Here is a 13,431-nt window from a genome sequence, read left to right as displayed (position 1 = left end):
CGGTAAAGAAAAGTCGAATGGGAGGCACTGTTGGGTACTGCAGCACATCCTTTCCATGAGAAGGGCAGCGGCGGAACTATTTCGGAGGTGGAGGGTGGCGTGGTGGTGACGAGGGGCAAGGGAGATTTAGGTCCTCATCCCACATTATATGTTTTAGGTGTTCCCCCCTTGCCCCTCCTCTCCAGATAGCACTGGACAGACGGACTGACAGGAAACCACGAAAACTCTTCCAAGCAAACGCACCTCGCTTCGTAAGAAAGAGGGCCCCACCTGGGTGGCGTGGGATTCCTGTTTTTCCAGCTCGACAAGCTCTCCCCAAATGATCAGGCTAAACGCATGCTGTTACATTAGGCTTCGGGGGCCCGTCTGCTCGTTCTGGTTTTCTCGCTTCATACACGTCACTCGAAGTTCCGTTGCCTGTGGTTCCATATATTAAGCAGGTTAGAATAAATGGGCCTCCTTCTCCTACTGTCCGAGGTGAGGCCCTGGGCTGCAGCCCGCTTAGCCCCCCCCCCCCCCCCCCCCCCCTAGTCCACCGCTGAAGCCTAGAGACGTGCCTTCCCACGTCGCAAGCTGTCGTCTTCGCGGCAGCTTGCGCAGCAGTAATCTTTACCGGGAAGATCATGCGGGGAAGGCTACCTGCTTCGCATTCTAATCCGGGGCACCTTATAATCAATTCTGTCCTTCGGATGAGTGTATTGTGCATGTTCTTCATTGAAACGTATGCTGCTCTGCACGTTGTATCAGTCCTTCCAAAGAATGTATGCACTGTTCCCTTCCATGTGCTAAGTGCTTGAAGCCTCTGCCTTACGGGAGTACGAGCCACTGCCCCTGGTCATGAACATCGATGGCATCGGTCCACATTTTTGATGACAGACGCGGACACAAAATGCCGAGCAACAAGAGGCTCACAGCTTTGATGTGAAAAATTTGGCTCTTATATTGGGCACATGCACATGGTGATAACCAACAAATTTTGAAAAATATGGATGCAGTAAGGAGCAAGAAATGAAGCAATTTTTTTTCCTATGAATGCATGATCAGAAAAAGGGGTAGCATAAGGGCTACCCCTTTTCAGAAAGGTGCGGGCGCCATCGCATCCAGTTCACGTCGAACGATTCACACCACGTCCTCTGATGGCGACGCATACTGCTTTGCAGGCTAATCTTCACAAGTCGACATTGCGGCAGTATTGGGAAGTCTGGTGAATGGTTGCAGGACGCGTCGGCTTTCGGCCTGCTAGAGTTGTCGGTACTCTTTGATGATAGCATCAACTGTAGAGCAGCGTTTGCACATGAGCAGCTTAAAGGCGTTGTCAGCAGTTTCCTTGAGCACGTGCCCGACCTTCTCAGCTTCTGTCACGGCGTGATCGGCTTTACGACGAAGCGCCAGCAAGTCCTGGATGTACGAGACATAGGACTCCGTGAGGGGTTGGGCATGAGGCGCCAGTTCCTGCTTTGCGACAAAACGAGTTGTTTCCTGTATAAGAGGATTGCAAGGAAAGCCAGCAAAATATTGAAAAAAAAAGCCACGTGATGGAGCGCTTGCGCAGTGGTATCGTGCTGCTCTCAAGCATGCGTGCGGGGAACAAGGTCGGCTCTCGTCGGATGACGGCGAAAATGCATGCTGTTGGCCAAGCACTGCCGATGAAATAAAGAACGCCCTGCCGCTTCGTAGTCGCCAGTCACAATGCAGCCGACCTTGTCAACCGAATGCACGCTTGAGAGCAGCACAATACCACTGCGCGAACGCTCCATCACGTGACCTTTTTTCATATCTCGAGGGCTTTCTTTGCAACCCTGAAAAAAGGACTACAGGAGACGTGTCGTAAAAGAAACAGCTATATTTGTGGTTTCTGAAGGTGCTTTGCAAATCTGCGTATCATACATGGGGTCATCAGCCAGTAATGAAAAAGTTGGGTAATTAAACTTAATGAATTAGTGAATTATGGGGAGAACAAAAAAGAAATTCTGGTTTACTGTAGGCTATTGCGAATAGTATGCGTTCGGTTCAATTGGCTTCCGACACGCCTTTCATTTTGAAATTCTTTGCTCAATTTATGTGGCACACCCTTTATATACAAGCAGAGTGAATGTGCTTAAGATGACCAACCAGAAACAACACGCAGCAGCCAGCGTCTCGCGATATTCGTCTTCCGTTCTCTTATTTTATTCTTCCGTAAAAATACATATCAATTATTTAAGAAATGAATGTATATTGATTATGTAGCGTGATCATCAAACACACAAATGAGCGTAGATCACATCAAAATAAAATTCATCCGAATAAACTGAAAAAGTAATCACGAAATTAGCACAAAGGCCACCTCAAGCACTCACCTGGCTTAGCGAAATAACATAACCCGGAGTTAGCATACACTGCCTCTCAGCCAACATTTGCTGTTGTCTGCGGTGCGTAGAGCACGTAAGCGTATCGTGAAATCACCTTTCCCTCAAACGCTTTCTTTTCAGCAGAAGCCTGCCTCATTGCTCTCTTAGGGAGCCAGACCTACGCTTTATTAGCGGATTCCCATTCGCGACTGCTATTCGTCGCTGCGGTCAGCTACACAAAACCAAGGGCACGCCGCGAATCTAGGAGGACATGAGCTACAATGCGTAGATACCGCGGCCGCAGCGGGGTGCCGCAACAAGTCCACTGGCTATGCGCACTCCGGCTGGCGGAGGCCAACCGTGTTTGGCTTATGCTTAGCGTGTCGCATGCACGAAAATCGGAAGTCGTGCCGTCTACTTTGAAGTACAAAATAAGATTTTAACTGCGCGCCACGGTGAAAATTGGAAGGCGGAGGGCTCTGGGCGCCCCTCACTGCGTGGTTGTCTTCCGGGCCCACGGCATTGAAGAATGAACTGGAACAGCGGACGCAGTGTCTGACTTCCAAAAACACCGCTTGTGCCGAACTCTTTGAAGTACGTTTTGCGGCGAAGTATTGCTGAAATAGCCTCTTTTCACTGCGAATGCCTATCTCTACTGCGTTAAGTTATCCTATGCTCAGAGAATCGAACCCACGTCATAAGGTTTCCCGAACCTCTCACACCCTTGAGTGACTGAGTATGTGCCAATGAGTGTGCGCAAGCGGTAGCACGATTCTCAGCATACGCAGGCACCGGCACGTAACGTTCTTCATCTCGGAGCCCACGCATTGACTTCACAGCAATGCCACTAGATGGTGCAGCGTGTCCAGAAACAAGCGTGGCAGAGTTCGGTGTCCGCATTGCGTGTTTCTCAGCATGCGCATACACTTTCGCGATATGCATTTCAGATATTGCATGCAGGCTTCGGTGACGGCACTAGATGACGTCGAGTGCGCTTACGGAAGCGCGAACGAGTAATCCGGCTACAAGGAACGCCTCATATATATCTCGTTTCAACGGTGGTCGTATGTTCTGTCTCAATATTGGTTAAGTGATTCACGCAAAACCGTCGGCAGTCACGGCGAGATGGGTTCCACCGAATTTTCGGGGGAACTACACCCAGTTTTAGCTGCACCCACCACACCTAACGTCCTTCCCACAAACTTGGACGACAATGTACGATTTGGCAAAATGGGTAGGACACAATGCTGCTGTTGTCCGCGTAGTGGTGTTCAAAAAGAACCATTTTATCAATAAGTGCCACGGTGTGCGTAGTTCTGAGCATGTGTTGCTCTTCAGCGGATATTGTGACACAGATGTGGGACATTGGGTATTTGTGCATGGGGCACGTGCAATTCATTAGTGACTCTCTTTCAGACCATCCTGCTTTACTGAGCCTGTGTCGCTTGGTACACTCCGCTTTACTTTTACATGCCATCTAGGGTCACTGGGTATATGTGATTAGAAATGTGCCACTCTTCAAACAATCTCTCTTTTTACGCCACCTTAGGTGACTGGGCATGTGTCGATCTATACCAAACCTCTATGGCGCAGACTTAGATCACTGGGTGTTTGCCTCTGGCAATGGGTCGGACTAGAAACTGTTTGACGCCAACTAGAGTACAAGAGTACTTAACACTGCGTATGTTGGACGCTTCATTTAGGAACTTTGATGGGAACTTGGCTTATGGTATGAAGCACTCGGCATGGTGCCGCTTTTCAATGAAACTCCTATACCCTAAACTGGTCTGACTTGATATGCTCCCCTCTTCCATGAACTTATCTGACGCCAACTTGGGTGTGCCAGGGTATTTGCCACTGGGTATATCCCGCATAAAAAGAAACCTATTTAATTCCCACTTTTCTAACTTGTTAGGCGTCACTGGTTATATGTCACCTTTCATAAGATTGCTTATGAAAACATATGAAAAAATTAGCCGTCAATCATAGGATAAGCTGCTATAACCATTAAAGTCTCCAATCATCTTTAAAGGCTGGATGCGAAACCATTTTTGCGCCGCACGAAGACCCTCCGATTATTCAGAGTGTGTTACCCGGAGGGTGGACATCGACTGATTCGTCTCAAGACGCCGTTCTCACAAGGCAACAGCAAGACTTGCTGCGATGGCTTGCATGTTGCCGTCAGCTTTTTTTCTTGTCAATACCTTCGGCTGTGGACAAATTCACACGGCTACATTGTTTATCTTTCTTTTCTTGACCCTTTTGCGGTGGCCACTTCTTAACTGGCAAACATGTTAAAGGTTACCGCGCCGCCAAAAGCAAACATGAATGCCTCAGAACGTTATTTATTTTTGTCGTTTAATCTATATTGTCTATTTTGCCTCCGAACCTTTTCTAATGAGATTAGATGCACAGCGCGAGTCCGGTTGTACATTCTTAAAGACACGCGAACACCACAAATTTTCGGAAGTCTAGGCAAATCCATGAATAAATAAATAGCCGACGCGCTTAACTGGAAGAGAGAGAGATAAAACTTTAGTATGTCCTTGATGGGGTTCAGGGGTGGCGGAGGTCGGGAGGCTAACCCCCAATACCCCCCTTTCCTCAGACGGCGACCAGTCCTTGCTTTCTGGCGGCGTCTTCGGCCATCCGGACGGCCCAGAGCTGCTCCTCTGGGTCCAAGCTGAGCAGCAATGTCTCCCACTGCTCGGTCGTAGTTATGATGCGTGTGGTAGTGCGGGAAGTGTTGGTGGGTGAGGCTTTCGGGCATTGCCAGATAATATGATCGAGGTCAGCGCGGGCCTCGCACTCTTTCCAGAGGGGGGAGTATGCATCGGGGTAAATGCGGGTGTAAAGCACGGGGTTCGGAAAAGTTCGTGTCTGAAGGAGTCGCCAAATGGTGGATTGAGATTTATTCAGTGTTTTGTGGGCTGGAGGGTAGCGTAACCGCTCTCTGCGGTAGTGTAGGAGAATTTCTCTGAACGTGACCATTCGGTCCCGCGCGTGACCGCGATGCAGAACAGAGGGCTGGTCGGGATCGGAAGACGGAGGAGAAGGATGATGCGCCCGGTGTGCGAGAGCTCGGGCGGCATCGTGGGCGGCTTCGTTTCCAGCCAGACCCCAGTGACCAGGGGCCCAGATGATCTGCACGCGGCGTTGCCTTGAGGGAGGAGTGCCAGAGAGAATCTTCTGCGCTTGGGGTGCTATCAGTCCTCATGTGTAGTTACGGATGGCCGTTTTTGAATCGCTGATGATGCAGTGCGCATTGGTCGCCGCGTAGGCCAAAGCGATGGCCGTTTCTTCTCCTACTTCGGGTTGCGTGGTGAATATTGATGCGGCCGTGGCGAGGCGGTACTGCGAACCCGCGACTGCGACGTACCGCCATGGCGTTTTGGTTGGGGTATTCTGCTGCGTCCACGTAGGTTAGAGGCTTGGTCGTAGCGCTTTTGTAGTTGTTTGGTTCTTTCTGCACGTCGCTCCGGATTGTGTTCAGGGTGCATATTGCGAGGTATGGGCGGGATAACTTTCTGAGCACGAATGTTTGGAGGGATGGGTACTTTTGGTCCGAATTGGGTGGTGTAGGTTATCCCTAGGGTGCCTAGAATGTGCCTGCCTGTGGTGGAATTGGCGAGTCGTTCGTATTGGCTAATACGCTGCGCTTCAAGGAGCTCGTCTATTGTGTTATGAATGCCGAGGGCGTCCAGTTTCTCCTTAGAGGTGGTTATGGGAAGATGTAAGGCTTGTTTATAGACTCTCTTAATCGTGGTATTGAGTTTGAGCTTGTCAGTTGCATTAAGGCTAAGGTACGGGGCGACATAGGTGATCCTGCTCAGGGTGTAGGCGGTTACCAGGCGTATAAGGTTGTTTTCTTTCATGCCGTGATGTCGATTTCCGATGCGTGCAATGAGGCGAGTGGTTTGGTGTACATGATTATCTAATTGCTTGAGTATCTCCGTGTTTCTGCCGTTTTGTTGGATGCGTAAGCCAAGGATACGAATGCTAGGTACAGTAGGTATGCGTTGCTGGTGCACGTGGACTTCTATCTCGGGCGGGTGAGGGTCTGGACATCTACCTCCCCAATTCGGCTTGTACAGAAGGAGCTCCGATTTCTGTGGGGAGCACGCCAGGCCGCGCGGTTCTACGTATGTAACGACCTTGTTGATGACTTGCTGCAGCGTGTTTTGGATGTCCCCGTCGCTGCCCCCGGTGACCCACAGGGTGATATCGTCTGCCTAGAGGCTATGCTTGAGGTTGGGGATGCTAGCTAATGCAGGCGGTAGTCCGAGCAAGGCCACGTTAAACAGAAAAGGGGATAGAACCGATCCTTGCGGCGTGCCTTTGTTGCCGAAGTGAATAATTCGCGACTGCAACCCTCCGATGGTAATGGTGGCCGTGCGACCTGTAAGAAAATTCTTCACATACTTATATGTTCGACGTCCAACCTGGAGTTGTGCCAGTTGGTTCAGTATGGCCTCATGCGTGACGGCCTTGGTTAGGCCTTGGTTAGGTCTAGCCCCAAGATTGCTCTGGTGTCCAGCCTGGAGCTTTCATCGCCATCGATAATTTGGTGTTCGAGCTGAATCATGATCTCTTGAGCAGAAAGTTTCGGGCGGAAGCCAACCATGATATTGGGGAAGAGGTCGTTGTCGTTCATATGTTTGTGTAAGCGTGTGAGGATGGCGTGTTCGAGGACCTTTCCGACACATGAAGTGAGGGAGATAGGGCGGAGGTTTTCGAGTAGGAGGCGCTTCCCGGGTTTGGGAATCATAATAATTTTGGCTTCTTTCTATTGTGAGGGGAGGTTTCCAGTTTCCCAGTATGCGTTAAAATAAGCTGTGAGGGCTAGTATAGAATCCTCATCTAGGTTGCGAAGCATTTTATTAGTAATGCCATCAGGTCCCAGGGCCGAGTTAGGGCGGAGTGCGAGGATGGCTTGACGTACTTCTGCTGCTTGTATGGGCGCGTCCAGGTGGTCGTTAGCGGTGCCTGTGTATGCTGGAGCGGGTGTAGCAGGTTGAGGTCCTATGTATCGATCTATCAGCTCTTGAAGAACTTGTGCGTCCGTGCCGGGATGGGTGTGAATAATTTTTTGCAAGTTGTGCTGTTGTGTGTTCTTGCTGTTGGCCGGATCGAGGAGGCAACGGAGGATATTCCACGTTTTGGGCAGGTTTGCTTGCCGCTCCATGCTGTCGTATGTGCTGTGCCAATTTTGACGAGCAAGTTGTTGTGCATAGTCTTCGATGTGAGGGGTGAGAGTACTAATACGTTTCCTGAGCATTCGGTTGAGCTTGTTGTGTTTGTATCTGCGTTGCAGACTGGCGAGGGCTTCCCACAAATGCAGTAACTTGCTATCTGCCTCCTGCAGATTGGCTTCCTCAGGCACCAATTTAGTGGCTTCACTCGCGTCTTGCAGCAAGGATGCGACCCAATCTTCGAAAGGGGGTAGGGTACCGGAGAAAGAGGTGAGGGCTCTGGCCTGCCGGAAAGGGTCCCAGTTCGTTATGCGGAGTTGACGGCCACTGTTTAATCCAAACAACAGTTCGAGCGGGCTTAACTGGAAGATTTGATTTTGGGCACTGACCAACTGTGCTCGCTGCTATCATCGTGCTTGGAGGGTCACTTGTGCTGGGCACAGGTTCGTCCAATAAACTGTTACTTTATGGTTCACAGTTGTTCCTGCCGTGTTGTGTTAATCTCTGAATGGCATCTCTAAAGACATATCACAAGTATTGGGACCATGCGTGCGACTTTCAGTTTTTCTTAATGTGAATTTTTATTGAAGTCTAAATGGTATTTTCTTACGCGAATGTAACGCAGAATATTAGTGACATATTCTTTCCACCATTGCCTCAATATCATAGAAGCAATATTAATCTAATCAATGCATTTAACTGAACAGCTCTATTCTGAATGTGTCAGGCGGGCACCATACGCTACCAGTTTGTGTCCTAATTGATGAAGTATTTTTTTACTTTGCTTGTGTTCTTGTATTTACTCCGTATTCTACGCTAGTTCAATGGTGCAATACTCTTAGTGGGCTCTAAGAAACAAATGTCTAATTAATATGTGTAGCTCGATTTTCATACCTATACAGATACAGAAATACGCACCGGTCGCGTAGAACTAGAGCATCCGCCTTGCGTGCAAGAGGACCATGGTTCGAATCCCGGTGCCGCGCAATTTTCTACCGAATTAAAAAAAATCCGCGTGTTGATTAAATGGCACAAACAGGCCTGGAGTGCGGCCTGATCCCAGTGACCAGAACCGGTGACGCACTCCCTCACCAGAGCAGGATTGGCCACCCTGGTGGAGTACTTGGCCACAACCCCTATGTTAATTCAACAATCAAACTCTGGCCCTAAGTCCGCAGCAGCTGCGAAGCAGCTGACCACGGCGGCGGTCAGATCTGTGACGCAGCAGAGGGTGCTAAGAATCCCCGGATCCGGACAGGGCGCCATTAGAATCTGAACCTGGCAACGTTTAACGCTAAAACGTTATCTAGTGAGGTGGGTCCAGAAGTGCTATTGGAGGAATTAGAGGGCACTAAATGGGATATAATAGTGCTCAGTCAAATTAGGAGGACAGAAGAAGCATATACAGTGCAAAAAGGCGGGCCCGTCCAGTGCTACCGGGGTTTAGCGGAGAGACCAGAACTTAGAGTCGGATTCCTGATTGCTAAGAATAAAGCGGGTCACGTACAGGAATTCAACAGAACGAGAGAGTGGCAGGTCTTGTTGTGAAACTTAATAAAAGGTGCAAATTGAATGTCGTACAGGCCTATGCCCCTACATCCAGTCATGATAACCAGGAAGTCGAAAGCTTCCATGAAGACGTGGAATCGGCGATAGGTAAAGTCAAAACAAAATACACTATACTGATGGGCGACTTCAAGGCCAGGATAGCCAAGAAGCAGGCTGGAGACAAGTCAGTGGGGGAATATGGCATAGGTTCTAGGAATAGCGGGGGAGAGTTATTAGTAGAGTCTGCAGAACATAATAATATGCTGATAATGAATACCTCCTTCCGCAAGCGGGATAGCCGAAAGTGGACGTGGAGAAGCCCAAATGGCGAGACTAGAAATAAAATAGACCTTATACTCTGCGCTAACCCTGGCATTATACAAGATATGGACGTGCTCGGCAAGTTGCGCTGCAGTGACCATAGGATGGTAAGAACTCGAATTGGGCTAGACTTGAGGAGGGAACGGAAGGAACTGGTACATAAGAAGCCGATCAATGAGTTGGCGGTAAGAGGGAAAATAGAGGAATTCCGGATCAAGCTACGGAGCAGAGGTGTTCGGCTTTAGCTCACGAAGAGGACGCAGCGTTGAAACAATGAACGGCAATCTTATGGGTATCATTAAGGAGTGTGCAATAGAAGTCGCTGGTAACTCCGTTAGACAGGATACCAGTAAGCTATCGCAGGAGACGAAAGATCTGAACAAGAAACGCCAATGTATGAAAGCGTCGAACCCTACTGCTAGAATAGAACTGGCAGAACTTTCGAAGTTAATCAACAAGCGTGATACAGTTGACATAAGGAAATATACTATGGATAGAATTGAACAAGCTGTCACAAAAGGACGAAGCCTAAAAGCAGTGAAGAAAAAACTAGGAATTGGCAAGAATCAGATGTATGCGTTAAGAGACAAAGCCGGCAATATCATCAATAATATGAATGCGATAGTTCAAGTGGCTGAGGAGTTCTATAGAGATTTATACAGTACCAGTGGCACCCACGACGATATTGGAAGAGAAAATAGTCTAGAGGAATTTAAAATCTCACAAGTACCGCTGGAAGAAGTGAAGAAAGCCTTGGGAGCTATGCAAAGGGCGAAGGCAGCTGAGGAGGATCAGGTAACGGCAGATTCTTGAAGGATGGTGGGCAGAGTTTTCTAGAAAAACTGGCCACCCTGTATACGCAATGATTCAGGACTTCGAGCGTACCGGAATCTTGGAAGAACGCTAACATAATCCTAATCCATAAGAAAGGGGACGCCAAAGACTTGAAAAATCACAGACCGATCAGCTTACGGTCCATCGCCTACAAAGTATTTACTAAAGAAACCGCAAATAGAATCAGGAACACCTTAGACTTCTGTCAACCAAAGGACCAGGCAGGATTCAGTAAAGGAACTCAACAATAGGCCATATTCACACTATCAATCAGGTGATAGAGAAATGTGCCGAATATAACCAGCCCTTATATATAGCTTTTATTTATTACGAAAACCGCTTGATTCAGTCGAAACCTCAGCAGTCATGGAGACATTACGGAATCAGGGTGTAGGCGAGCCGTGTGTAAAAATACTGAAAATATCTATAGCGGCTCCACAGCCACCGTAGTTCTGCATAAAGAAAGCAACAAAATCCCAATAAAAAAGGCGTCAGGGAGGGAGATACGATCTCTCTAATGCTAGTCACAGCATGTTTACAGGAGGTATTCAGAGACCTGGATTGGGAAGAATTGGGGTTAAGAGTTAATGAAGAATACCTTAGTACCTTGTGATTCGCTGATGATATTGCCTTGCTTAGTAACCAGGGGACCAATTGCAATGCATGCTCACTGACCTGGAGAGGCAAAGCAGAAGGGTGGGTCTAAAAATTAATCTGCAGAAAAGTTAAGTAATGCTTAACAGTCTCGGAAGAGAACAGCAGTTTACGATAGGTAGCGAGGCACTGGAAGTGGCAAGGGAATATATCTACTTAGGGCATGTAGTGACAGCGGATCGGGATTATGAGGCTGAAATAAGCAGAAGAATAAGAATGGGCTGGGGTGTGTTTGGCAGGCATTCCCAGATCATCAACAGCAGGTTGCCATTATCCCTCAAGAGAAAAGTGTATAACAGCTGTTTCTTACCAGTACACACGTACGGGGAAGAAACCTAGAGGCTTATGAAAAGGGTTCTACTTGAATTGAGGACGACGCAACGAGCTATGGAAAGAAGAATTATCGGTGGAACGTTAACGGATAAGAAAAGAGCAGATTGGTTGAGGGAACAAACGCGAGTGGATAACATTTTAGTTGAAATGAAGAAAAAGAAATGGGCATAGGCAGGACATGTAATCGGGAGGGAAGATAACCGATGGTCATTAAGGGTTACGGACTGGATTCCAAGGGAAGGGAAGCGTAGCAGGGGGCGCCAGAAAGTTAGGTGGGGCAGATGAAATTAAGAAGTTTGCAGGGACGACATGGCCATAATTTGTACATGAACGGGGTAGTTGGAGAAGTACGGGAGAGGCATTTGCCCTGCAGTGGGCGTAACCAGCCCGATGATGATGATGACAGATCACAGCAACTATTCTCGTTTTATTATTTAAAAAACTGAATGGGCGCTGTAATGTTATATTAGAATATTCATTTGCTTCTTCCCTTTTCTTCCCGAACTAATACATTTTCTTGTCTCTTTTTAGGTATGCCTTGCTAAAGTGGCCAAAAAATCTGGTTGGGGACTACAGACTATTGACGACAGCACTGCGTTCGGAGTGAAATTCGTATACTCATTTGGATGGACTTGACGCAAGGAACTTTATCGGAAAACAGTTCGGGGGCAACAGAAAGTAAGAATGTCTGTATGTTTCTGAAAGGCCGCCTACAAAGAACTGGTTCATAGTGAGGTTCAAAGTCATGAGAACCAACATGACCACGTGAGATTGCAATAAATCAACTACAATATAAATAACTTGTTACTGGATGCACTTGATAGTAAAGACCTAGGCGATGTTTGTTCACTAATTAAAAAAGACATGGACATATGTTCTAGAACATAAGATGCTGAAAAGAAACTATATACAGGATTGGAAGGAAGAAATAAAGGAGCAAAAATTCCATCGCCGTTAGTGCCGCGGACAAGCAAATTCCAACATTTTACTTGCGACAGCTGCAGACACAATCACCTATAGGAAAGAGAGCAGATTTCATTAAAAAGAAACAATATTTTCAGCCATGAGGTGCTGCAGTCACACATACAGTGACGTCGTTATTATGTGGGCAGATCGAGTCACCGCCTCCACCAAAACAGGAATGATGCAGTGAATGGAGACAGGTCAAGTTGTAGGCAGATGGGCATTTACATTCATGGGACAGCACGGCTGCATCAATCACCGCATATGTAAAATGTTTAGGGGTAGCACGTCCCGCGACTCCACGGATAGTAAAGGTCTCCTGTTGAGGCAAATTCACGGCTCAAGGATTACGGTATTCGGAAGCTGCCGTCAGCTGGAAGCTATGTCGGGACTCAGTGCGAGATCTAGCAGTCGTAGAATTCGTTGCCCAGGCTGGCAGTGCAAGGCCGAGGCTTCTAGAGTGTCAAATGCGCTGAAGGTCATGCGTTCCAGGCCAGGACCGCTGATAGTACAAACCACAGCCTGGAAATGCGGACCTGCAACGGAACCATGAGTGGACGAAACCTAAGGCTCCACTCTAAGCGGTGATGAAGGCACAGGCGCATGATGATAGGCAAGATGCTGCTATTCATCGCGGGAAAATCACACTGCCAAATACCATCCTAACTTCCGCAGCTGCTGTTTTGTCACGAATAATAATTATATACCCATACGTACACTTTCCAATTGAAAGGCCCTGAAACGGTTTCGTCAAATTTGGTAGACGCGGAGAGTACAGCTAAAGTTAATCCTTCGCAACACAATTTGTGTAAAGCGTCTCATATTAAGAGAGTTGCTGACGATTACAAGTTACCCTCCTCCATACGTAGTTTTCACCTGACGTCACACCGTCGTCTGCTAGCATCATTCGCCATGTTGCAATACTGTAACCAATGCGCGCGAATGTTTCTGCTATCTTTCGGCATTGATCTTGCAATTTGCACACTGTCGCGTGTTAAATGACAACGACGGCAGGCGGGAGGAATTCGGCCCATCATATTTTGCCGAGCTGGTGGGTCCAACGCCTACTCACTACGAAGCAAAAGTAATCATGTGTGACGGCATTGATCCGTACACGGTGTGCGCCGAGACCGACACGACGACGGACGTCCACTTGCCACCGGTTACGACGCACGCTGACACCGTAAAGTATTTGTTGCTGTCGAGGAACCACGTATAGATTGCCGAAATGAAAGCGTACAAGTCCCTTGAGTCTC

The 13,431-nt window shown here is 48.1% G+C and overlaps 1 long non-coding RNA gene across 2 annotated transcripts in view; it reads left to right on the top strand.

Annotated features, from left to right (window-relative positions):
• Nucleotides 1–11,988, top strand: part of LOC129388366 (uncharacterized) — a 60,426-nt gene extending 48,438 nt beyond the window's left edge. For both annotated transcript variants that reach the window (XR_011890406.1, XR_008615323.2), the window contains one exon: nucleotides 11,744–11,988. This is a non-coding gene — a long non-coding RNA (uncharacterized lncRNA). The remainder of the gene's footprint in view (nucleotides 1–11,743) is intronic.
• The last annotated feature ends 1,443 nt before the right edge of the window (nucleotides 11,989–13,431 follow it).

Source organism: Dermacentor andersoni, chromosome 10 (genome assembly GCF_023375885.2).
Source record: "Dermacentor andersoni chromosome 10, qqDerAnde1_hic_scaffold, whole genome shotgun sequence".
Classification (NCBI taxonomy): domain Eukaryota; kingdom Metazoa; phylum Arthropoda; class Arachnida; order Ixodida; family Ixodidae; genus Dermacentor; species Dermacentor andersoni.
The sequence above is the reverse complement of the archived record's forward strand: the minus strand, read 5'-3'. Positions and strand labels throughout refer to the sequence as shown.